The sequence below is a fragment of the Lissotriton helveticus genome, chromosome 8, assembly GCF_964261635.1.
Source record: "Lissotriton helveticus chromosome 8, aLisHel1.1, whole genome shotgun sequence".
NCBI classification, from domain to species: Eukaryota; Metazoa; Chordata; class Amphibia; order Caudata; family Salamandridae; genus Lissotriton; species Lissotriton helveticus.
The window spans coordinates 1,663,311,153-1,663,336,322 of NC_136069.1; positions in this window are offsets into that span (position 1 = coordinate 1,663,311,153).

Sequence of the window (25,170 nt, forward strand, 5' to 3'; positions counted from 1 at the left end):
GCAAACACAGGATATTAAAATAAACTTTACTAAAAGAAGTATTTTATTATTCTGAGTTCAGGCATACTACACATTAATTTCTACCATGTTCCCTGAGCCTGCTGGGATTATAGAGGGTAATAATTCCAGCAGCCCATCTGGCCTAAAGGGAACTGGTAGCCTTACTATAGTGAAAAACGAATTTGGCAGTAATTCACTATTAGAACATGCCACACACATCAGGGCATGTTCTACCTTATACTTACAATGCACCCTGCCCTCAGGCCTACCATAGGGGTGACTAATATGAAGTTAAGGGAAGGTTTAGGGGCTGGCAAGTGGGTGCACTTGCCCAGCCAGCATGACAGTACCAGACTGCACGCACGTTCTGCAATGGCAGACCCTAGACACATTTTAAGGCTGCTTCTGTGGGTGGCGCAACCAGCGCTGCAGGCCCACTAGCAGTATTGGCATTCACAAGCCCTGGCACTCCTGGTGCACTTTACTGGGGACTGACAGTAAATCCAATGAACCAATCATGGACATCAATCACATATATACTTTTCACAGGGAGAGCATATGCACTTTAGCACTGGTCAGCAGTGGTAAAAGTGCCCAGAGTCATTAAACCAACAAAAACAGGTCAGAGAGAGTATTGGAGGAAGGCAAAAAGTTCAGGGCTGACCCTGCCAAGAAGGCCAGGTCCAACAGCTCCCGTAGTCCTTTATAAATCGCCGATAATATCCAGTGAGCCCCAGGAAGGCTCGGACGGCGGTCTGGGTGACCGGGGGCTCCCAGGTCCGGATGGCGTCTATCTTTGGTTGGAGGGGAGCCACTTGCCCGCTCCCCACTTGGTTTCCCAGATAGGTCACGGACCCTTGGCCTATCTGGCACTTGCTGGCTTTGATGGTGAGTCCGGCCCGTGGGAGGGCCGTCAGGACCTTCCAGAGGTGGGTCAGGTGCTCATCCCAGTGAAGGCTGTACACAGCAATGTCATCTAAATAGGCGGCGCTGTATTCCTCTAGTCCGGCCAGCACCTGGTTCACTAGTCTCTGGAAGGTGGCTGGTGCGTTTTTCATGCCGAAGGGCATCACTTTGAAGTGATAGTTGCCATCAGGGGTCGAGAAGGCCGATCGCTCTTGTGCACCAGGGGTAAGGCCGATCTGCCAATACCCAGCCGTGAGATCGAAGGTGCTGAGGTATTTGGTGGCCCCCAGGCGATCGATCAGCTCATCTGCCCGGGGGATGGGATGGGCGTCGGTCCTGGTGACTGCATTCAATCCCCGGTAGTCAACACAGAACCGGAGCTCCGGAGCTGTTCCGGGGGTGGCGGCTTTAGAGACCAGGACAACGGGACTGGCCCAGGGACTGTCGGAGGGTTCGACTACCCCCAGAGCTAACATCTTGGCCACTTCTGATTGGATGCAGGCCCGCACCCGGTCGGGCACTCGGAAAGCTCTGTGTCTTACAGCCGGGCAGTCTCCGGTGTCCACATCGTGGACACACCACCGGGTGACCCCCGGAGTGAGGGAAAATAGATCCGCAAATTGTTCCAGCAGCTTCCGGCAGTCTGGTTGCTGCTCTGGGGTCAGGGTCGAGGAGAGCCTGACCCCTTCGATGGAGCCGTCTTTCTCGGAGGTGCTCGTGAGATCTGGTAGTGGTTCGGAGTCGTCTTCAGCTCCGTCATCGGTCGCTAGCAGCAGACTTAGTTCAGTGCGGGCAAAGTGCGGCTTGAGCCGGTTAGCGTGTAGAACCCGGAGGGGGTTCCTGGGGGATTCCATGTCCACCAAATCGGTGACGGGGCTCTTGCGCTCCACCACCTTGAAGGGCCCCGTCCATTTGTCCTGGAGGGCACAAGGTTCAACTGGGGACATGACCAAGACCTGCTGGCCTGGCTCGAACTCGATGGACGAGGCGTTCTGGTCATACCAGCGCTTCATTTCCTCCTGGCTGGCCTCTAGGTTGGCCTCGGCAAGTTCCCTGAACTTCCGAGTCTGGTTGCGGAGCATCAGGAGGTATCGGTAGACATCCGGTGGGGCATCTCGAACGGCTGTCTCCCAGCCCTCCTTGACCAGACTGAGGGGGCCTCGGACAGGGTGCCCGTACAATAGTTCAAAAGGGCTAAACCCCAGGGATTTCTGGGGTACTTCTCGGTAGGCGAATAGGAGGCAGGGCAGCAGGACATCCCATTTGCGTCGGAGCGGCTCCTCTAGGCCCTTGATCATCCCCTTCAGGGTTCTGTTAAACCGTTCCACTAGTCCATTTCCTTGGGGGTGATACGGGGTGGCGAACTTATAGGTGACCCCGCACTGTTGCCATAGGGACCGCATATGCTTGGATATAAAGTTGGAGCCCCGATCACTCACGACTTCTCGGGGGAAGCCGACTCGGGAGAAGATGCTCATGAGGGCTCGGCCCACCACGGGGGCTGTGATGGTTCGGAGGGGAATGGCCTCGGGATAGCGGGTGGCATGGTCCACCAGGACGAGGATGAAGCGGTGTCCCTGCGAGGTGCGAGGGTCCAGGGGTCCTACAATGTCTATTCCCACTCGCTCGAAGGGGGTGGTCACCACGGGAAACGGCTGGAGTGGGGCTTTGACCTTCCCCCCGCTCTTCCTGCTGGCTTGACAGGTCGGGCAGGTTCTGCAGTGGTTATGCACATCGTTGCGCATTTTCGGCCAATAGAAATGGGTCACCAGGCGGCTGTAAGTTTTGTCCTGCCCCAGGTGCCCGGCGAGGGGCACATCATGTGCTAAGTTCAGGAGGAAGTCTCTGAATCGGAGGGGCACGACCAGCACCCGGCTGGCCCCTAGTTCGGCAATCTTTTGCTCGCTGTAGAGAAGGTCGTTGTCCCAATAGACCCAGTGGGACCCCGCGGGGTCTCCAGCGGCTTGAGTAGCGGCTTGCTGTCGTATTCCCTCGAGGGCGGGGCAGGTTTTCTGTTCCTGTCGGAATTGTTCACGGGTGGGGCCACCTTCTTGGCGCCATTGAGCAAGTCCTGGAAGGTGGCCGAGCTCGGTGAGGTCTTCTTGGCCGGGCCCCTGGGGGCCGGGTTCGGGGTCGGCGTCCTCGGGGACGGCGGGCGGTGGAGGTGCGGACCACTCCGGCTCCTCGGTCGGGGCTTCCTCCGTTGGGGTGGAGGCTCGGGCGGACATGGAGCGGGTGGTCGCACAGACCCACTCAGGAAGGCCTAGTATCCCCAGGTGCTCTCTCCGTTCGACGCCGGCCCAGGGGGAACTTTCCAGGTCGTTCCCGAGGAGGCAGTCCACGGGGGCATCGTCTCGGACAGTCACTTTAAGCATGCCCGACACTCCCCCCCAGTCGAAGGGGATGCGGGCCATCTGGCACAGAGTCTCCGAGTTGTCTGCCGACCGGACTGAGCACAGGACGTTCGGAAGGATCTGTTCTGGGGTCACCAGATGGCAGCGGACCGCCGTCACGCTGGCTCCAGTGTCCCGGAGGGCTTCGGCCCGGCGTCCATTGATGGTGACCCACTGGCGGTATTTCTGGGTGTTGCCTGGGATCGGGTCTCGGGGGATAAGGTCGTGAGTACCCAGGCATGCTAAGGTCATAGCGGCGGGCTCCCACTAGGCCTGCTCGTAGTTGTCGTCCTTTTCCTCGCTTCTTTCTTCACCCAGGGCGGCGGCCGCGATCTGGCGGTTTGGAGGACCGGTGGTGCCGGGTCGCTGGTTCATGGGGCAGAGAGGGTCATTCGCGTAATGGCCCTGTCGCTGGCATCTGTGGCACGTAACATTCGGGCGGGGCCCGGGTCTGGCTGGGGGGCCCCCTCTTCGGCCCAGGGATGGCGACGTGGAGGTAGGGGAGGACCCCTGGGGGGTGTCCCGTCCCCGGCTCTGGCCTCCTCCGCCGCCTCGTGGTCGGTGGTTCCCCGGGGATCCCCGGCCGTAGTCTCCCATCGGACTCCGGGGAACTCGGGTGCTCACCCATCTATCCGCCTCGACAGCGAGTTTTCGTGGCTCAGTCAGTTTGCTGTCGAGGAGGTGCTGCCGGAGTTCAATGAAGCAGTTATTGGAAAGATGTTCCCATAGAATGAGGTCGACCAACTGCTGGTAGGTGGTGGCCTGGCAGCCTCTGACCCACCCTTCGAAGGCTCTGCTGTAAAAGTTCACGTACTCCACCCACGTGGTACCGGGGATTTTTTTGCAGTCTCGGAATCGCTGCCGGTACATCTCGGGGGTGAGCCCGTAGCGATTGAGGAGGGCGGTCTTCATGTGCTCGTACGAGGTCATCTCGGCATCAGGGAGCTCCAGCAGGGCGTCTCTCCCTTCGTTGATAAACTTCCCCCATAGGCCGGCGCCCCAGTCCTTGAGGGGTACTCGATGGGCGGTCATGGCGACCTCGTAGGCTTTGAACCACTGTTGGATGTCGTCGTTCTTATAGTATACTCTTTGACGACATCCTTGGGTATGTGCACCTTCGTGTCCACCGGCGGGGGGGAGGTCTTGCCTCCGGAGGTGCCGGTCTCGTTTGTTTTGGCCTTAATTTCCAGTTCTTTGAGGCCGCGCTCGTGCTCGAGCATGAGTTTTTTCTCCTCGAGGTCTCTTTGTCTTTGCCTTTCTTCTAGGTCTCCTTCTAGCCGTAGCTGCTCGAGGGCTAACTTCCTTTCTGCCAGTTGGATCTCTCCTTCTTGTCGGAGTCGAGCGAGCTCCAACTCGTGGAGCCGGTTCCTCTCTCGTTCTCGGGCGTCTTCGTGGGAGAGGACCGTGTCTGGGTTTGCGGGTCTCCCTCCCGCTGGGTTCGTCTCAGCCTCCGGGCTTCCGTTCGGGCCCGGGTTATCTTCACTCGGGGGTGGCGCGTCGCCAGCGTCCACCCAGGCCTGCAGGGCCGATTTAAAGTCTTCTTTGGTGCTTAAGCCAGTGGTAGCGATGCCTAGGTCTTTGCAGAATTGCTTTAGCTCCTTGTGACTGTAGTCTTCCATTTTCTCTTTCTGGAATTCTGTGCTCATGGTCGTAGTGGGTTTTTCTTGGTAGTGAGTGAATCACTCTCTGTACGATCTGCGTGGGCTCGGATCCCGGCGCTTGCCACCAATGTTAGAAAGGCGACCCCGGGGAAGGCAGAAGATGTCTGACTGACCACCCCTAGGTCCACCTCTCCTTCGGGAAGTAGCCGAGCGTTACCGAGAGGCCTCCTGGGTGAGGGTCCTCTCCTAGGATCGTACAGCAGAGTAATCACAACACTACAGACGGACACCACACCAGAGGTCAAGATCTTAAGCTTTTATAGATAATAAAGGTTGCTGGTTCTTGGCAGTATATACAGGCAGATCGAGGGATCCGTAAAGTCTCGTAAAGGGGGGTAGGGTAGTGGGACAGTCTCAACTCGGTTGGAAGAAGGGATACCCTACGCACAGCTCTCAATCCTCGAGCTGGGGGGTTCCGAGAGGTCGGGCCGCGGCAGCGCCAGCAGGCTCTCAAGTTGGTTTTAGCAAGGTAGGCCGCGGCAGCGCCAGCAGGCTCTCAAGATGGTTTCAGCAAGGTAGGCCGCGGCAGCACCAGCAGGCTCTCAAGATGGTCTCAGCGAGGTAGGCCGCGGCAGCGCCAGCAGGCTCTCAAGATGGTCTCAGAGAGGTAGGCCGTGGCAGCGCCAGCAGGCTCTCAAGATGGTCTCAGCAAGGTAGGCCGCGGCAGCGCCAGCAGGCTCTCAAGATGGCTTCGGGTTACAGGAAGGATGAGTTCGTCTGGTGTCGGCCGTGACAGCATCAGCAGGGTTTCCAGTCCAGGATACAACTGAGGTCCTGCTCCGGGGCTGGCCCAGATATAGGGCTGGAGTCCTTTGATGTCCGGACCCTCGCGCCTAGGGGCCGGAGGGTCCGGGATGATGGTGTCCAGACACCCAGCAGGGGGGTGGAGCCAGCGCCCAGGGAGGCCGGAGGGCGATCGATACCAGGCGTCCGGGGGCGGCTGGGGGACCATCGAAACTCCCCCTTCCTCCGGGATCCGTCGAGTGGCCACTCGACCACCTGGGTGGATCCTGGCGCCTCGATGTCGGGGCTTCGCTGGGGCCGGGGCCAGGGCAGAGGCCACGTGCCCGTGACGTGGTGGTTCCAAGATGGCGTCGGGGAAGGCCTCGTGTTCGGGCGTGATGGGCCTATGATGGAGCTAGGCCGGTAGTGTTGATCCGGGATGGTACCCGGACCGGCAATGTGGGTCGTGCAGGGTCGGGCTGGAGGGGCCGCCCGAGGCTCGGTGGAGGGTTGGTGTCGTCTGGGGCCCGCCGTGCGGGAGAGGTAGGACCACGCCATGAGGCCGGGTCCAACACTGCACATTATATTCGGACTTGCGTCAAGGAGCAAAATGATGTCCCTGTTTACTTAGGAGGCACACATGACCGCTCGGGCTACAACGAAGATAACGCTGCTTGTTTTCGTATCTTCCTTCCTCACTTTTTATTGCCGTCATTCTGTGAGTTATTGCGTTATTGGCGCAAGCTGCCCACGAGCCTTCAGCCAGGGTGTCAAAAGGATGCCCGCGTGACCTATTTTGGGAACTCAAGGTGATTAGGGGTGCTGGGCCTGTGCCTAAGACGGGCCGTCCGACACGTCCCCGCAGGGCACACACATAAGAGGGCGGCCCCCATAGTGTCACAGGATGGCACACGGGGGCAGCCCAGCTCTTTTAGGCTCGGAGGGTCCCGAGAGTCACATCCGGCCTGTTGGGGGCGGGGGAGAGTATATATTCCTCCACCGCCCACCTAGCGGCCTCTTTGGCCGCCGTCCCCTCACCCTGACGCCGTTTGCTGCTGCTTCTGCAACGAGGTCGTTTGACCACGAGGTCAGTCAGTGCGTGCCTTGTTTTATTCCCCCTCCTTCCCCGACCTAGTAGGGGTCTCCTCACTTGCCCGTGGGGGTCACCGTCCCAGCTCCTGCCCGGGCCTCGCGCAATTGCAAGTGGTGAAGGCCGTGGGGGTTCTGAGGTTAGGGAGCAGGACGGGGGCCGGGGATTGAAGGATGCGGTCCCGCGGGCAGCAGCTGCCTCTTGTTAGTGGCAAGGTCCCAAGCTCACTTGCAGGGTAGGTCCCATATCACCCTGGCCAATTACCACGCATTTCTTAGCGCCTTTGCCTGAGCAAGCTGTGTAGCCCTGCAGATTAATTGTGCCTGTATTGCCACACTTTTATCTCTTCTTTCTGTCCCACGCCGAGACAACGGCATAGTTGTTTAGAGCATCGCCAGTTTTCTATAACCCGGCAAATTGGCACTATGGTGTGGCATTGTCAATTGGCACAGAATTTTGGGCCTGCTTTGGGTCTCATTCCCCCTCCTGCCTGATCCCACCTAGACCTCTCAGCTCGGGCTCCACTGTGGTTCAGGCTGATACGTTATATCCTCTACTTTTTATATCGGGAGTCACATGTGGGCAACCACGCTGCCATGTAGACTTTTGCTTTGGCTGCACTGCATGTTTTCACAGTTGGTTAGGCTGCTGGTTTTTGCCTCATGGGGACAAACGCGAGGACAGGCAAAGGGGGACGTGTGGGACTTGTGACAGGCACAAGGAGATAACTTACACGGTGCTAAAGGGATGTCGCCCATGCGAAAATATATACGGCCTTTTACGCATTATGGAGAAGCTTGCGGCCACGAAGTGAGTTGTCCAAATTATGTTATTGGGCACAGGCACCACCTGAGGCACTTCGTATGTTGACGCTTTTTGTACTTTTACGTGCTTATAGGGGCAGGTAATATCAGTATTTTCTAGCCACAGGAATTAACCAATGCCCCCCTTTGGTGCACTGAACTAAGGAAATCGTGCAGCGTTCACTTACCAGAGTACGAGGAGGAAGTTTTTGTTCTCCTAGTTGCACAGCATGTTATACAGTTGGATAGGCTGCCTGTTAAGCGCATCACAGGGGCCAACTAAGGCAAAGCACAGGGGGTGATAGTGTTCGATTTCCAGTCTGGGGGTTTTGGGCCAGTTTTCCATCGTTATGCGGTGCGGGGGCAGCCGGGTCTAGGTGCCTCTGAAGATCAGGCAAGGGTGTTTTCGACTGAGGTGCGTGTAACGGTATTTACACTTTCTGAGACGGGTTCCAGCGGATACTCCTACCCACAAATTGGGAACCTTGCGACACTCTATCTTTATTCGACTCCACCCCGGTGTATATAAAAGGGTCTCAAGTGGTTAGCAGGGTCCAGGTTCTGTGACCAGGCGCCTGTCCAGTAAGCAGCATAGGTTGACCCGTTGCAAAGCCTTGCAGTGTATCATGATCAGGATTCTACCCTCTCAATCCCCCTTATGCTGGCCGTGACACCTCGTGTGTGCACCTAGGTCCTTTATTAGGGATTGCGCTGGTCACTGCAGTGTTCTATGGCAATGAATAGAACGACCACAACGATCTTACGGTGGGTCTCGCCACCAGTGGGGGACAGGCAATTTTCAGCGGTCAGACATGTCTCCATCTCTATAGGCAAGGCGCTAGTCAGGGGAGGCGCGGGAGCCAACACGCAGGAGGTCCTGTGCTGTGTATATTTAAGGGGGCTGAGACACAAAACTTAGTAGCCCGACACCGTTCCGGTGGAAGTATCAAGGCTCACACAGGTGGTTAGCAGGGACCGGGATTCTGTGTCCGGTCTTAGGGTCAGCAAGCAGGGTAGACGGCACCAGTTGGCCCTTCATGGAGGTTTTCAGTACCATCCACAGGCAGCACACCTCTTTCCCTCCACCTTGTTGTGACAACATGCTGTGTCGCCGGGGAAGTATGGAGAAGTATTGTTATTTTGTCCGGGCTCTGGGGCTAGCATACTCCCTAGAGGAAGAGCACAAGGGGAATTGGCCTCACGTTGGTTACAGGGGAGCTCTGTTGTCCGACTTCTTATCCCGAGCTCCCGTGGCATGATGCCCTGTCTGGGACAGTGAGGCAGCTGGCTCACACGAGGTTTGCGGCGCCATGCGTAAATATTTTGATCAGAGATTTGGAATTTTAAAGGTGTGCTACAAGCCAAACTCCCTTGGTGTTGCTGGTCTTTTGGGTCAGCGGTCCACGTTGGCATGGACCTGTTTTTTCCGAATAGGGAAGAGACCCTAGTAATAGCAAGTAAGGAACAGCTAGGAGGAATGCCGGCCTTGGTGGGGGGCCCTGGCTGCGACGGTCGCCACACCCAGGGCTGTGGCGGAGTTACAGGGCGATCCAGAGGCGGAAAGGTACCCGGGAGTACCCTCTTCAGGAGCACAAAGGATGCTGAGGCCTAATATCCCCAGGTAGTCTGGGCTGTGGACCCTGGGGGTGCGACGGCGCCCCGCTATCCTACGGGCGGTTGGAAACCTGTACAACCGGGGGTTGCTTGAATGCTCCGCCCCTCGTAGGGGGGGGGCGTGAGCAAGAGGGTGGACCAATGGTTCACCGGATAATGGGAGGGGCTATCTCCTCCCATAACCGCTAAGCAACGTTTGGCTAAGATCACGTTGCAAACTGGCCCATCAGGTGGTAGGTCGCGAGGGGCGGCTTGCCTTTGTATCGTCTGTAAGATAACCCACCTTGTTGGCATGTGTATATGCTAATAAACCTGCAGCTACTTTTTCCCAACAACAAGTTGTCTTGTCTGTTTATTTCTGCGACATGCATGTTGCTGGGAGCGGGCTAGTGAGTGGGCCGATATTGACACTAGACGGGCCGTCCGACACGTCCCCGCAGGGTACACACATAAGAGGGCGGCCCCCATAATGTCACAGGATGGCACACGGGGGCAGCCCAGCTCTTTTAGGCTCGGAGGGTCCCGAGTGTCACATCCGGCCTGTTGGGGGCGGGGTAGAGTATATATTCCTCCACCGCCCACCTAGCGGCCTCTTTGGCCGCCGTCCCCTCACCCTGATGCCGTTTCCCTCCCTACCGCATACCCGGCGTTCTCAGGGTGGGGGGGTAATGTTTTCTAATCTTGTCTCATTTGTGTTGCAGGCGGAGTTACAGGGCGATCCAGAGGCGGAAAGGTACCCGGGAGTACCCTCTTCAGGAGCACAAAGGATGCTGAGGCCTAATATCCCCAGGTAGTCTGGGCGGTGGACCCTGGGGGTGCGACGGCGCCCCGCTATCCTACGGGCGGTTGGAAACCTGTACAACCGGGGGTTGCTTGAACGCTCCGCCCCTCGTAGGGGGTGGGCGTGAGCAAGAGGGTGGACCAATGGTTCACCGGATAATGGGAGGGGCTATCTCCTCCCATAACCGCTAAGCAACGTTTGGCTAAGATCACGTTGCAAACTGGCCCATCAGGTGGTAGGTCGCGAGGGGCGGCTTGCCTTTGGATCGTCTGTAAGATAACCTACCTTGTTGGCATGTGTATATGCTAATAAACCTGCAGCTACTTTTTCCCAACAACAAGTTGTCTTGTCTGTTTATTTCTGCGACATGCATGTTGCTGGGAGCGGGCTAGTGAGTGGGCCGATATTGACACTAGGGACACTGGTGGTGGCGGGAGTTACTAAGGGAAAGGCCTTATCAGTCATCGAAAGCTAATAAATATGACTCATCGCTTGTTAACCTTCTCTTTCCTAACAACTACATAATAAGGCAGGGCTCTTGGTACAATGTACATCGAGTTCCCGTCTACTTTCTAATACAAGCGACCTGTGGCGCACGGTACAGACACAATGAAGCACGTGGGCGTTCCAGAAACCCAGGGGAGTTATTATCAGAGGTGGGCGAGGCAGTGAAAGCTCAAGCCAGGCCCGTACCGGACTCCTGTTCAGCTCGAGGTGCTGATAGAACGTAAAGCTCACCAGCGGAGCTATCAAATGGCTTCTACCCACCTGCCACCCTTCCCCTGCCCAGGGCCCAGGATGTGGCTTTAGGGCCAGAGCTGCAGACTTTAGAACGGGGAACCAGGTTCGAGTCTGGGCGTCGGATCAACATACTGTGATCCTGAACAAATAATAAATCTCCCCATGCTTAGAAACAATGCACGCGACCTTGTGTAAGAACATTTATTGTACAGTTAGTTAAAACCTTCAAAATGCAATTCTAGCGCCATGAAAGAATATTAATCGAGACACACAGCTGTGCCCAGAATACAGTTAATGAATAAATAGTATGATAATGGGCCCCTACCATAGCGTAGGGGTTCTGCAAATCGCCGGCCCAGCAGCACTCCCCTGCCGAGACAGACTGTCTCCACTCATTCTAAGCGCGATGGTGGTGGCGCGCATGACACGTCAGAGGAGCTCAGCGCGGGTGCCACATCGGTGCACCCCAGTTGACGGTGTCACCTGGTGCGGTCCGCACCCCCCGCATCTTCCTAGTGACGCCATTTGTGCTTGTTTGCTCCACGTTCTCTTTGCCGTTGAGCCCGCACATATGTACACGTGTGAGTTGTATCGTTTGACACTGCACTGTAAGCGGGGCCGAGTAGTGGAAATGTTTCCCAGAGTGCCCCTGTAAAGCCCATGCAGGCGAGACCTAAAAAGTGAGGAGTCTGTTGATAACATGATCTCTCAAAAACGAAATCTTACGCATTGCACTGGCATCCAAACAATTCGAGAGAAACTGCAAGGCGAGAGGGTGTTTAAGAGGCAAACTGTTAAGCAAAAAGTGCATTGCAGTGAACGCTGTAAATAAAGTGAAGGGTTCCCTTAGAAGATTCACTCGGCTTTGATTCGCCATTAAAATAGGCTACAATTCTTTAGTTTACTGTATCCGTTCTCACGGGACAACACTAGAGATTAGGCAATAGAGAAAAACAGGAACACTGCAAAAACACTAGGAATGCAGTACCTAGTGCTTAAAAAGAATATATAAATGTGCAGGCACTCAATATCCCACAGTAACCTGTTCACTAACGAGAAGTGCTTTTTTTGGGGGGGGGGGGAAGAACAGGGGCCCCTGTATATTTGGATAAAACCCTCACAGGGAAATAACTTAATTGGGAAAAGATTTTGCACCGGGTTCAGTACACATATAAAACACGTCACGCACTCATATATTTGGACCACAATAAAGAAAGGGAACTGTATAACATATATATATATATATATATAAAAAATATGTTATCTTTTTATTTTTTTTACTTCATTTGTTATATGATCAAAAATGTGTTTTGTCAAAAATCAAGAAAATACATACATAAGTAAACATCATAAAAATACATTCATTTGATGAAAATAATTCATTAATACATAAGAGTCAATGAGAACATATTTCAACCACCAGACGATATATAGTGTGTCCCCACCCCGGAAGGTGAAAAGGGTTGGGAGACAAAACCTGGAACAAAATACCCCTAAAGAATATAGTTGACCCATCACAAATGTATCTAAACATACGTGTTTAATCTTGAAAGCACTGGTTGCAGATGTAAAAGACCAATGCGTTTCGGCAAAGCCTTCCTCAGGGCACTTGGTCAGTGACTGGCTGCCGCCCCCTCCCTATGACCACCAACACCCGGACATATGTACAAGAAACATGGTTATCTTTGGAAGGCGGGAGGTCGCAAGACCCCCGGGCCGTATTTATTAAGATATAAAGCAATAACATTTTTATTTGCACGATAAACATTTTTATACAAATTTCAGCAAGACATTAGATACAAGATTGACAACAGGTGTGAGAAACTATCCTTAACAAAAACTCTAATACAGATTGTTTACTAACCGAATCTAACATCCTCATCTGAAATTTGTATTCTAACATTTCTGGCCATATGGCAAGGTCGCTAACCGGTGTCAGGTCCTACAAGCTGCGCCTCACCTAGAGATGTGCGCATGCGCAGCCGGGCCCGATAATTACCCGGTCTACGCCGTGAACTCCATTTACCCACTTAAGGAGGGCCCTTACTCTGCGCCTTCCGCTGACGTCATGAGTATGTGTGCGCGGGGTGGCTACCAGCCTCAGGAAAGCGTGACTACTCCCCAACCCGTGCCCTTTTGAAGCAGCAGTTACCTTGCCCCTGAAGTTCTAGGAGGGGCCAATGACCCCTCCCCCTGGGCGGGCACCTCCATAGGATGATGCCCGTCCCCTCAGACCTTAAAATAGCTGCTCACCGGTCATGACCTTAACGCATGCCCCATTCCTAATAAATACGACGACCTGTGGGAAAAATTCTAAAGGACAACTACACTGACTAGTTCACAAGCAAAAATTTACGCATAACACCATAGAGCTACAAAGGGAAACAAGCATTTACAATGCAATAGGTCTCCCAGCATTAAAGTTTGAGCTATTGGCATTGTATATTACAATGTGTTACATTAATTTGTTATCAAACTCTGAATTGTTGTATAAAGATAATTTGCAAACTGTCAAATGTTGCTGAATAGTAAGCAACGTTGTGAATAATATTGTTTGCTAGTCATCCTTGGGTACCAGGGTACTTCACTTGAGGCAGCTCACTACTCTGCACTCACTACTTTGCACTCACTACTCACTACTCTGCACTCACTACTCACTACTTTGCACTCACTATTCTGCACTCTCTACTCACTACTCTGCACTCACTACTCTGCAATCACTACTCTGCACTCACTACTCACTACTCTGCACTCACTACTCACTACTTTGCACTCACTACTTTGCACTCACTACTCACTACTCTGCACTCACTACTTTGCACTCACTACTCTGCACTCACTACTCTGAACTCACTAATCTGCACTCACTACTCTGCACTCACTACTCTGCACTCACTACTTTGCTCTCACTATTCACTACTTTGCTCTCACTACTCACTACTTTGCACTCACTACTCACTACTCTGCACTCACTACTCACTACTCTGCACTCACTACTCACTACGCTGCACTCACTACTCACTACTTTGCACTCACTACTCACTACTCTGCACTCACTACTCTGCACTCACTACTCTGCACTCACTACTCTGCACTCACTACTCACTACTTTGCACTCACTACTCACTACTTTGCACTCACTACTCTGCACTCACTACTCACTACTCTGCACTCACTACTCACTACTCTGCACTCACTACTCTGCACTCACTACTCACTACTTTGCACTCACTACTTTGCACTCACTACTCACTACTCTGCACTCACTACTTTGCACTCACTACTCACTACTCTGCACTCACTACTCACTACTTTGCACTCACTATTCTGCACTCTCTACTCACTACTCTGCACTCACTACTCTGCAATCACTACTCTGCACTCACTACTCACTACTCTGCACTCACTACTCACTACTTTGCACTCACTACTTTGCACTCACTACTCACTACTCTGCACTCACTACTTTGCACTCACTACTCACTACTTTGCACCCACTACTCACTACTCTGCACCCACTACTCACTACTCTGCACTCACTACTCTGCACTCACTACTCACTACTCTGCACTCACTACTTTGCACTCACTACTCACTACTTTGCACTCACTACTCACTACTCTGCACTCACTACTCTGCACTCACTACTCACTACTTTGCACTCACTACTCACTACTTTGCACTCACTACTCACTACTCTGCCCTCACTACTCACTACTCTGCACTCACTGCTCACTACTCTGCACTCACTACTCACTACTCTGCACTCACTACTTTGCACTCACTACTCACTACTCTGCACTCACTACTTTGCACTCACTACTCACTACTTTGCATTCACTACTCTGCACTCACTACTCACTACTCTGCACTCACTACGTTGCACTCACTACTCACTACTCTGCACTCACTACTCACTACTATGCACTCACTACTCACTACTCTACACTCACTACTCACTACTCTGCACTCACTAGTCTTCACTCACTACTCTGCACTCACTACTCACTACTTTGCACTCACTACTCACTACTTTGCACTCACTACTTTGCACTCACTACTCACTACTCTGCACTCACTACTTTGCACTCACTACTCACTACTTTGCACTCACTACTCACTACTCTGCACTCACTACTCACTACTTTGCACTCACTACTCTGCACTCACTACTCTGCACTCACTACTTTGCACTCACTACTCACTACTTTGCACTCACTACTCACTACTCTGCACTCACTACTCTGCACTCACTACTCACTACTCTGAACTCACTACTCCGCACTCACTACTCTGCACTCACTACTCTGCACTCACTACTCACTACTCTGCACTCACTACTCTGCACTCACTACTCACTACTCTGTACTCACTACTCTGCACTCACTTCTCACTACTCTGCACTCACTACTCTGCATTCACTACTCTGCACTCACTACTCACTACTCTGCACTCACTACTCACTACTCTGCACTCACTACTCTGCACTCACTACTCTGCACTCACTACTCACTACTCTGCACTCACTACTCACTACTCTGCACTCACAACTCTGCACTCACTACTCACTACTTTGCACTCACTACTTTGCACTCACTACTCACTACTCTGCACTCACTACTCACTACTCTGCACTCACTTCTCACTACTCTGCACTCACTACTCACTACTTTGCACTCACTACTCTGCACTCACTACTCACTACTCTGCACTCACTACTCTGCACTCACTACTCTGCACTCACTACTCACTACTCTGCACTCACTACTCACTACTCTGCACTCACTACTCTGCACTCACTACTCACTACTTTGCACTTACTACTTTGCACTCACTACTCACTACTCTGCACTCACTACTCTGCACTCACTACTCACTACTCTGCACTCACTACTCTGCACTCACTACTCACTACTCTGCACTCACTACTCACTACTCTGCACTCACTACTCTGCACTCACTACTCACTACTCTGCACTCACTACTCACTACTCTGCACTCACTACTCTGCACTCACTACTCACTACTCTGCACTCACTACTCACTACTCTGCACTCACTACTCTGCACCCACTACTCCTCCCTCCTCCCAGTCTCGGGGGCGGTTTGTATGTTACAGTAGTGGCCTAACAGCCAGAGCTGTCGACGTTGGAACTGGGGATCCAGTTTGAGTCTCGGCGTCGACTCAGCATCCTGTGTTTCTGGGCCAATCACTTAATCTCCTCGTGCCTAAAAACATGAATGTGTCCTTGTGTGATATTTAATGATGATGCTCATTTAAAGCGCTCCAGTACCTACGGGTCGAGTTAAAGCTATATAGAACTGCACAAAAAAATAATACTGTGCTCTAAATCAGTCCACCAAACTGCAGCGTGCAATATGGGTTTAAAGATAACATACTCCCCCCCACCCATAGCAATAGTGTTTTCACTGGAGTCACCTTAATCTATCCATCGAACTCCAATCTCTGCCCCATTTAAAGTAGTGAAGAATCCATACATCCGTTAATCTTATTTATGAGTGGAATGCAGAATTGGGATGGTATTGAAGGCCAATGTTTGGAAAAAGTTCAGAATATGCCCATGTCAGCTTGACAAACAAAGCTTTCACGTAACCTAAAAAAGAAAAGGTGACCCCACTGGAAACCACCGGATCAAATTAAGCATTGCAGCCGCAGTGCCGATATTTTGTACAAATCAGCCAGTAAATGGGTATTTGGATTTCAAAAAGAGGTCTGTGAGGAGACACAGGATTTCAACATGGCGGACAGCTGGGGCCGTATTCCGCCGATAGAGAACATTGCAGCCCTCGCCGAGCCGGACTTGATAGGACTGCCCCTCCCCTAAGAGCTCCCATCCGGCAGACGTCACGAGAAGGAATATGAGAGCGGAGCAGCGTGGGATCACAGACCGGCAGAGACGGGCAGCGGGCAACGAGAGGAGAAACCGGCGGAATCCAAGGACTGCACGGAAGAGAACAGGACCGGACAGCTTAGTTGTAGAGGTAGGAGGGGGAGGGGGTCTCGGTGCACTTGTGTGTGTGTGTGTGTGTATGCTCGTGTGTGTATGTATGTGTGCGACGGCAGGGGGGGGCCTCGGTGCACTCGTGTGTGTGTATGCATGGGAGAGTGTGTGTCTCTGTATCTATGTATGTATGTATGTATGTATGTGCGTGCGTGCATGGGTGCTCGTGTGTGTGTCTGTGTGAATGCGCATGCGTGTGGGAGCTTCCCAGGAGACAGCAGCTGGCCACAGCGCTCGTTCGCGTGCGCGTGGCCCGCTCAAATCGCCTCCTCGGAGAGAAAATGCGCGCGGCCAGGTGCTGTCTCCTGGGAAGCAGAGTCAGCGACAAAAGATCTCCTGGCGGACACAGCGCTTACGCGCTGTTAAACGCCAGGAGACCTAAAAAGGGCCTAAACACAATTGCAACATCAAGAACATGTTTCCGGAGCATTCCCCCAAAAGGGGAGAAAATTTCTAAAAAAGCGTCCTCAGCAAAATACACAATCCAGCACTTTTACTATGTATGGCAAATTAGGCTAACAGACATTCTTAGCAAATTACGCACTAAACGGCCTAGTACAGCATCAACCGTGTTGTTCCAGGGATGGTGGGTGGGAAAACAAGAAGCCCCGAGCGCTGGACACGACCGGTGTGTGGGAGCGTCCAGGCAACAAGGGGGTCACCTGGGCGCTCCCCGCCTCTTTATCCTCGAGGGGCCCGAGGGGGGGGCGGCCACGACCCCCCCACCCAGCCCCCTCAGCAACCCACCCCCCGACCCGGATGTCGCTAAATACCAAAGGGTCAGGGAGGGCACCAACCAATCGGTGGTAGGGCGTGCTCCCGAGGACACGCCCCACCACCGAGGGGTACCTGGAGGAGGGGGCGATCGCCGCACCGCCATGCGGGCGGGGGGGCCAAGGGCCCCCCTTTTCACATGGTCAGTGACTGGCTGCCGCCCCCTCCCTATGACCACCAACACCCGGACATATGTACAAGAAACATGGTTATCTTTGGAAGGCGGGAGGTCGCAAGACCCCCCGGCCGTATTTATTAAGATATAAAGCAATAAAAATTTTATTTGCACGATAAACATTTTTATACAAATTTCGGCAAAACATTAGATACAAGATTGTCAACAGGTGTGAGAAACTATCCTTAACAAAAACTCTAATACAGATTGTTTCCTAACCGAATCTAACATCCTCATCTGAAATTTGTATTCTAACATTTCTGGCCATATGGCAAGGTCGCTAACCGGTGTCAGGTCCTACAAGCTGCGCCTCACCTAGAGATGTGCGCATGCGCAGCAGGGCCCGATAATTACCCGGTCCACGCCGTGAACTCCATTTAACCACTTAAGGAGGGCCCTTACTCTGCGCCTTCCGCCGACGTCATGAGTATGTGTGCGCGGGGTGGCTACCAGCCTCAGGAAAGCGTGACTACTCCCCAACCCGCACCCTTTTGAAGCACCAGTTACCTTGCCCCTGAAGTTCTAGGAGGGGCCAATGACCCCTACCCCTGGGCGGGCACCTCCATAGGATGATGCCCGCCCCCTCAGACCTTAAAATAGCTGCTCACCAGTCATGACCTTACCGCCACCGGCCAGCATTGTTAACCGACGATCTGGCCTCCCCCAGCCTAGACCGAAACCAGAAGCGTTCTTACTGTGCAAATCCCTCCAACCAGGCCCAGAGATTATTAGACCACAGGACGTTCCCTGCCTCAGTCAAGTGTACCCCATCCCCAAGATAGAATTGCGCACCCCAGATACACCCATGTGGAATCGTCTGCAACCGGGGGGCTCAAAATAACTTGTCCAACTGTGTGTTGATCCTCTTTACCGAGTGATTCAACGCCCTGACCGAGTCCCCCCCTCGCCACTGCCACCGAGGGATAAGTTGCGACCATACTACCGTGCAACCCGTGCACATCCTGGCCACCCACCCCGCAGTAGAGATGATCTGCTCTATAAGGATGCGCCTCCCCAGTTTGGCCAAATCATTCTCCCCTAGGTGAAGTATCACCACAGACGGGGGGCGGGCTGCTGAGCTAAGAGTCCCTGGAAGAAGTTCCTAAACTGGCTGAGGCATAAACCCCCTTTCCCAAAGAATGAGATGTTAAACCCCTTTAGCGCCGGCCTTTTCTTGCGACCTTCTGCAAGAAAAACATGTTCAGCACGCCTCACATATGAGTGGCCCACAATCCAAGTCACCACTGGCCTGTGTTCTTCACGTCGCTTGTGCTGCGGTGGTGTAGACCGTCGACGTCCAGCGGCGAGTTCCTCCCCTGCGTCACAGGTTTGAGAAACTGCAAAAAAAACAAAAACATACCAGGCGTGAGCACCATCCTGTCATAACATGTCAATTCGTACATAACGTTTGTAACATTCAGACGACCATCTCCCAAGTTTCTTCACGTTCTCAGCTGGGAGACCCCTTACCGCTGCTTCAGTTGCTGCCCCAATCCTAAAGGAGTGAGTGCCAAATTCCTTGGGATCAAAACCTGCCTGCCTGACCGTCAGCTCCAAGACTCGCCTAAACTGGTACCTAGTCAAAGGTGTCCCATCGGCGTGACACAACAGTGCACCCCCCGCCGTGTCCCCTCGCTGCCTGTGAAAGGTCTCCACGTGAGACACCGGGCAGCAAGGGTTGGCCCGGGCCCGGTGGAGCACTATGGTGTGACCCCGGGATTCCTGGTCCGTTTTCGATTTCTGGATTGTCACCCACATAGTATCCTCTCTGATCTTTACACAGGTCCCCTGTAGGCCACCCAACCTATCTCCTTTTGATCCTGCAACTAGTTCCCCAATTCTCAGAGCCCCGTAGAAAGGCACGGAAAATGCAGCCTTGAACAGAAGTACCTCCCACTCCGAGCCACAGACACTGTGAAGCGCCACCAATAAAGCTGCCAGCCGTGCTAGCCCAATGGGCCTTCTTCTATCTGCAGAGTGGCCTTGTAAACGGCGCCAACCCCTCAAAGCCTTGCGCACCTTAAAGGTGTTAGTGGGATCTCGCATGCCCTTCGCCTGCGCAAAGAAGGAGACCGCCGCCCTATGTCTGCTCGCGGCCGCCACTGAGCGCCCCTCCCTGTGCATCCATTCTAAGTATGCCGCAAAGCTGTCCTCCTGTGCCCACCTAACCTCCCAATCGAGCCCCAAGAAAGTACGGTAAGACAAAAACGCCCCTTCGTAAGCTGTCTTGGTCCTGGGGGCTAAGCTAGCAACCACGAGGTCCTGTAATCTGGGGCACCAATCTGCCAAAGTACCGCCGGGAAGTGCGCTGGCGAGGGGTCTGCTGCAGGAAGATGTTCCCTGAAAACCTGCATTTTAAAGAGAGAAAGTGAGTCAGCTGCGTTGTTGAGTATTCCTGGGACATGTTTCGCTCTGAAAACCACATTCCATTTCAAGCACTGTAACACTATCTCCTTTATCAGGCGCAGTATGAACGGACAGCGTGCCCCCTGTTGGTTTATACATTCCACAACTGTCATGTTATCAGACCAGAACACCACTGATTGATTACGTAAATGTTCCGGCCAAACCTTCAAAGCCACCCATATTGGGAAGAGTTCCAGGAAGCCAATATTGGCGGTCAGACCCCATTCTCTCCAGTCCTCCGGCCACCGCTGGGCGACCCACTTAGTACCCAGGACGGCGCCGAAGCCCACACTACCAGCAGCGTCTGTCCATAAACCCAACTCTGCTGATGTTGCGGGAGGACCGGACCACACTACCCTGCCATTAATATCCTCCAGGAATGCCATCCATATATGCATATCCTGGCGGACCTCAGATGACAACCTCGTGCGGTGATGTTTCTCCCGTAGACCTTTCATAGCCTGGGCAATGGAGCGTGAGAATGGGCGTGCCATTGGGATGACCCGCAGAGCAAAGTTCAGTTGCCCCACCTCTTCCTGCAGCTGTTGCAATGAAACCTTGTCTTTCCGAAGGCATTGACGAAGAGCTGCTCTAAACCTACACACTTTGTCCCTGGGTAACCTGAAGCATCCCTCTACCGAGTCAATTTCGATACCCAGGAATTCCAGGCAGGTGGACGGGCCGACCGTCTTCCCCGGCGCCAGCGGAACCCCAAAAGCCCGCATGAGCACGCAAAAATTCCTGCAAGGCCCAAGCGCACTCTCGAGAACCCGCCGTACCCAGGAAAAGGAAATCGTCCAGGTAATGCATGACCTGCTGGTGGCCCGTCGCCTGTCTCATGACCCATTCTAGAAATGAGCTGAATGTCTCAAAGTAAGCACATGATATGGAACAGCCCATGGGCATGCATTTATCCATGTAAAACTTGCCTTCGAAACTGAAACCTAGGAGGTGATGGTCCAAAGGATGGACTGGGAGGAGACAGAAAGCTGATTCTATGTCGGATTTTGCCATCAACGCCCCTGGCCCCAGAGCACGCAATAACTCGACAGCCTGGTCAAACGAGGCATACTTCACACTACAAATCCCCTCATCAATCGCATCGTTCAAGGAGGCTCCTCTTGGTGCCGACAAGTTATGGATCAGTCTGAACTCGCCTTTCTCCTTTTTGGGAACTACCCCAAGCGGTGAACACACAAAATTGGGAACAGGCACCTTCAGGAAAGGGCCAGCTATCCTGCCCAGAGACAGTTCCTTGCTAATCTTAGCAGCCACCACTGTAGGATTATGCTTTACCGACAGTTGGTTCCTGCAATGTGCGCTACCCATGTACCCCACCGCCGGGATCCTAAAACCTTGTGAGAAACCTTCTTGAAGTAGAGTGGCCGCCGTGTGGTCCGGGTATCTATTCAGCCAGGGGATCATCGCTACAACGTCTATTGGCGTGGGGGTACCCAACTCGTCTGCACTACTCTGGCTTCCCCCTTTCCTTCTGACCGTGGTTTCCGAGCCTGGACCTGCAAGTTGTCTCGGGGTGGGATGGGTGACCACAGGCTGCACATGCATGTCTAAATCTACAGGTGCCCGGGGCCCTTGAGCAGGAACGCTTATTAAAGTCCCAGCATACCCCCTTTCTCTCTGACCCCCACCCCTATTCTTCCCCGGGACCTCACTCCCCTGGGCTGACCGAAAGGGCTGTTGGGGTCTGGCGGAGAATGTGATGTATTCCTATAGGTTCTGTATAGATCCCCCTATTCCTGACCCTATTCTGGTTAACAAATTAACTAGCAGCCATCCCATGATGCAGAAACCGTTATCTGATTAAGCCAGACCACGGCACAGGAGCGCGTTATCTGATTAGGTCATAACGCTTGCCATCTAATTAGGCAAGCAATATTCCTCCAGCCCCTGATAAGGCATACGGAGTTCTCAAAACAAATCAAACCTATGACAACCTGGGAAAATCCCTGCGGCCATTGTTTTGATTTCTCAAAGAACTTCAGTAAAAGAATGTGCTAACGACCAGCTCGTATGACATCCTTATTGACGTATCTATGTCCATCCTTACGTCAATCTCGGCACCTTACAGGTATAAATATTACCGACATTGCCTTAAGCAAACACATGCGGTGGTGACGAGATCGGAGCAGCGAGACTTGCCGAAGCCCAGCAGAGAGCGAAGCCCACTGGCGCTGCCCCGCCTTCCTGACGCGCTGAGAACGAGACGCTGCCTTTCTCCTGCCGAGAAATCCAGCTCTGGCGCTTCCGAGCAGCCCTTGCAGGCAGCTTGGAATATCGAGACCACAGACGAGAGATACCATCCCTCAACCATCCTAGATCTCAGGTACAGAACTGAATAACCCCTTGCAGAGAATTCTTGAGTCAGTCAGTTGGCAAAACAAAATTAACTCAAAACTGCTACTTTCTACTCCAGCCCACGTATTAGGCTTAGGTCAGGTACACCGGGGTAGGCGTGGTTAGAAGCACCAGTTGAGTACGATTAGTCAAATGTATATGTGTATGTATATATTCTATCCATTTTAAATAGCATATGGCTTAGAAACCATGTCAATGCTTTTACAGTATTATTTCATAATTCTGCTTTTATTGTATGCACTTTACTTAACCATAAGTATTGCGATAATATCGATCCATTTCTCTTGTACGAGAAAAGAGACTGATCAATAAACAACATCTTTTATTGAACACGCCCGTCTCTTCCTTTTCTCTACAAACTGGTGAAACTAAGAATGCACGTACTGACTGAGTAAAATAAGTTGTCTTTTGTTTTCACACGACTCTAGAGATACACTCTTGATTAGGGGAGAGCAAAGTTGTCATGTTCTATGGTTGTCAGAAACTAAATCCCTTCTTGTCTATCCAGGGAGGTTCAACTCCTCCTTGCCTATTCGAGAAAGTTTCTAGTGAACTCTGAGCTAGCTGGCAAACCCAAAACTTTAAGTCTAATATCGACAGTAGAAGACCTAGTTAACGTCTGGTCGAGGTCTATACTATTGGAGGTATTATTCCAATGCGCAGAGCCTATTGGGATAATAGGAACTACACTACATGGCGCCCAACGTTTGGAAAGGCGATAAAACTAACGCAAGACTTTAGAGTAACTCAGTCGTGCTCTTTCACTCAGACCCTTTTTTCCCATAATACTCCAAAGACGTCTGGAGTGGGTGAGAGGTAAAATCCGCCAAACCTCGCAGGAGGGAACTCCTATGTACGGTTCTTGGTTCAATCAACGTTGAAGGATACACTGTTCCAAAATATTGTGCATCTAATCTTTGTTTCCATAAGGAACCTGATCTGCAAACAAACAGAATAACCTTCCTGACAGTAAAATGTCAGAAAGTGATGATGAAAGAGAGAGAGTTAGATTAGCAGCTGAACTAATAGAAGCTGATAATACTATGCAAGAAGCAGACCCGGATATAAAACTCATCCCGGTCAACATAAGAAGATCTATAACGTTAAAACTTATAGAAAATGGACTGACACCAAGAGGTGGTACAGTCATATTCGTAATTGAGGCACACGAATATCGGCAGACAGAGGTATTCTATTCATGGATAAACTTTCCAGCAGCAAATGCTGTAACAAAGGACTTCCACTATTATAAAATAGAGGAACCTCCTAATGAGTACACTCCTTTCGAGGAAGTGGAAGTACCACTCAAATTCCAAGAGCACCTGCTCTTGTTTAATGGCGCCCTAAAACATAATAATCACATCACCAGGCTCGGTCCACTAGGTAGACCAGGAGCAACGTGGCCGGTCCTAGCCGGATACACACCACATCCAGACATCGAAAGAATGTCTGCAGCAGATCTTTTAGTACAACTAAAACAATTAATTAAAATATATAGACAATTAGTCCAATATGTAATGCGGACTTCAACTGTCCAACCAGTAATTAAAATTCCACAGCTGACCCCTCATCAGGGGAACACAAATAAAATTACACCACAGAACATACAGTCCTGCCTAGGTAAAGTACCAGCTAAACGGGAACAAATACCATTCTGGTTAGCACAAAAAATCACCCAAATAGAGGCGGTATTTCCAGATACCACCCCGGTAGAAAAACACAGGATTCTGACTATCTGTCTTCCAATGGGAATCGCACCACACGTGGAGGACTGTGACACTTGGGGTACAGTCTTTGCTTCCATTTACACAAAAACACATGGAGTTCCATCCATGTCAGTAATACCATATGTGCTAAAACAAATTCAAGACGAATACGTTCCAGAACCCGCTTTAACTCTCGGTATGAAATTACTAAAAGACTTCAAGCAGGTCTCGGCAATATTACTAGCCAACATAAAAGGAGAAGCAGCGAATGTGGCGATCCGCCAGAGGTTAAAAGAGACAGATATAGCAGACCAACCAGCTGAAATTGCCAGAATTATAGAAAAATCCTATGAAGAACTAGGTAGAGATAGTTTGGGTGGAATACCAGTGAAGCCCCAACTAATTGAAAGTCCTGAAAAAATATTTATTAAAAATAATCTAAACAGTCAAAAGAAGAACTGGGATGGAAACAAACAATCCAATCCAAAAGAAAAAAGATTCCAGTCCAGAGGAAGGTCTCCTCGGCGGAGAGAAAGATCTCCGGACCAAGGACCCAAGTCTCCCCAAAGGGAGCCCTCTGTGAAAAGATACAACCTTAGAAATAGGGATAACATAAAGAAACCTGATAGATATCAAGATTTTGATACACGTCCCTCTCAATCTTTTCAGACTTCCTCGCAGAAATCGGAAAGAAGAGGACGATCGGAACCCAGGGAAGGGCACGTCAAGTCCAAAGACAAGGAACCTGCTCATCCAAATAAAAAATTACAGTTTCCAAAGAAGAAGGTAGCCAGTATTAAAGTATTCAACAATGCCGAGAATACTGAGGACACAGCTGAAAAACGGAGAGTGGGCTCAGACAATGCTAGACAGCGCAGCAGAAGTGAGCATAGCACGCAAAGTCCTTATGAATCATCTGGAGACAGTGGACACGAATGAATACATTCAAGTGGAAACTGCAGACACCAGAGTTAGCAAACCTCACAAAATATATGAAAT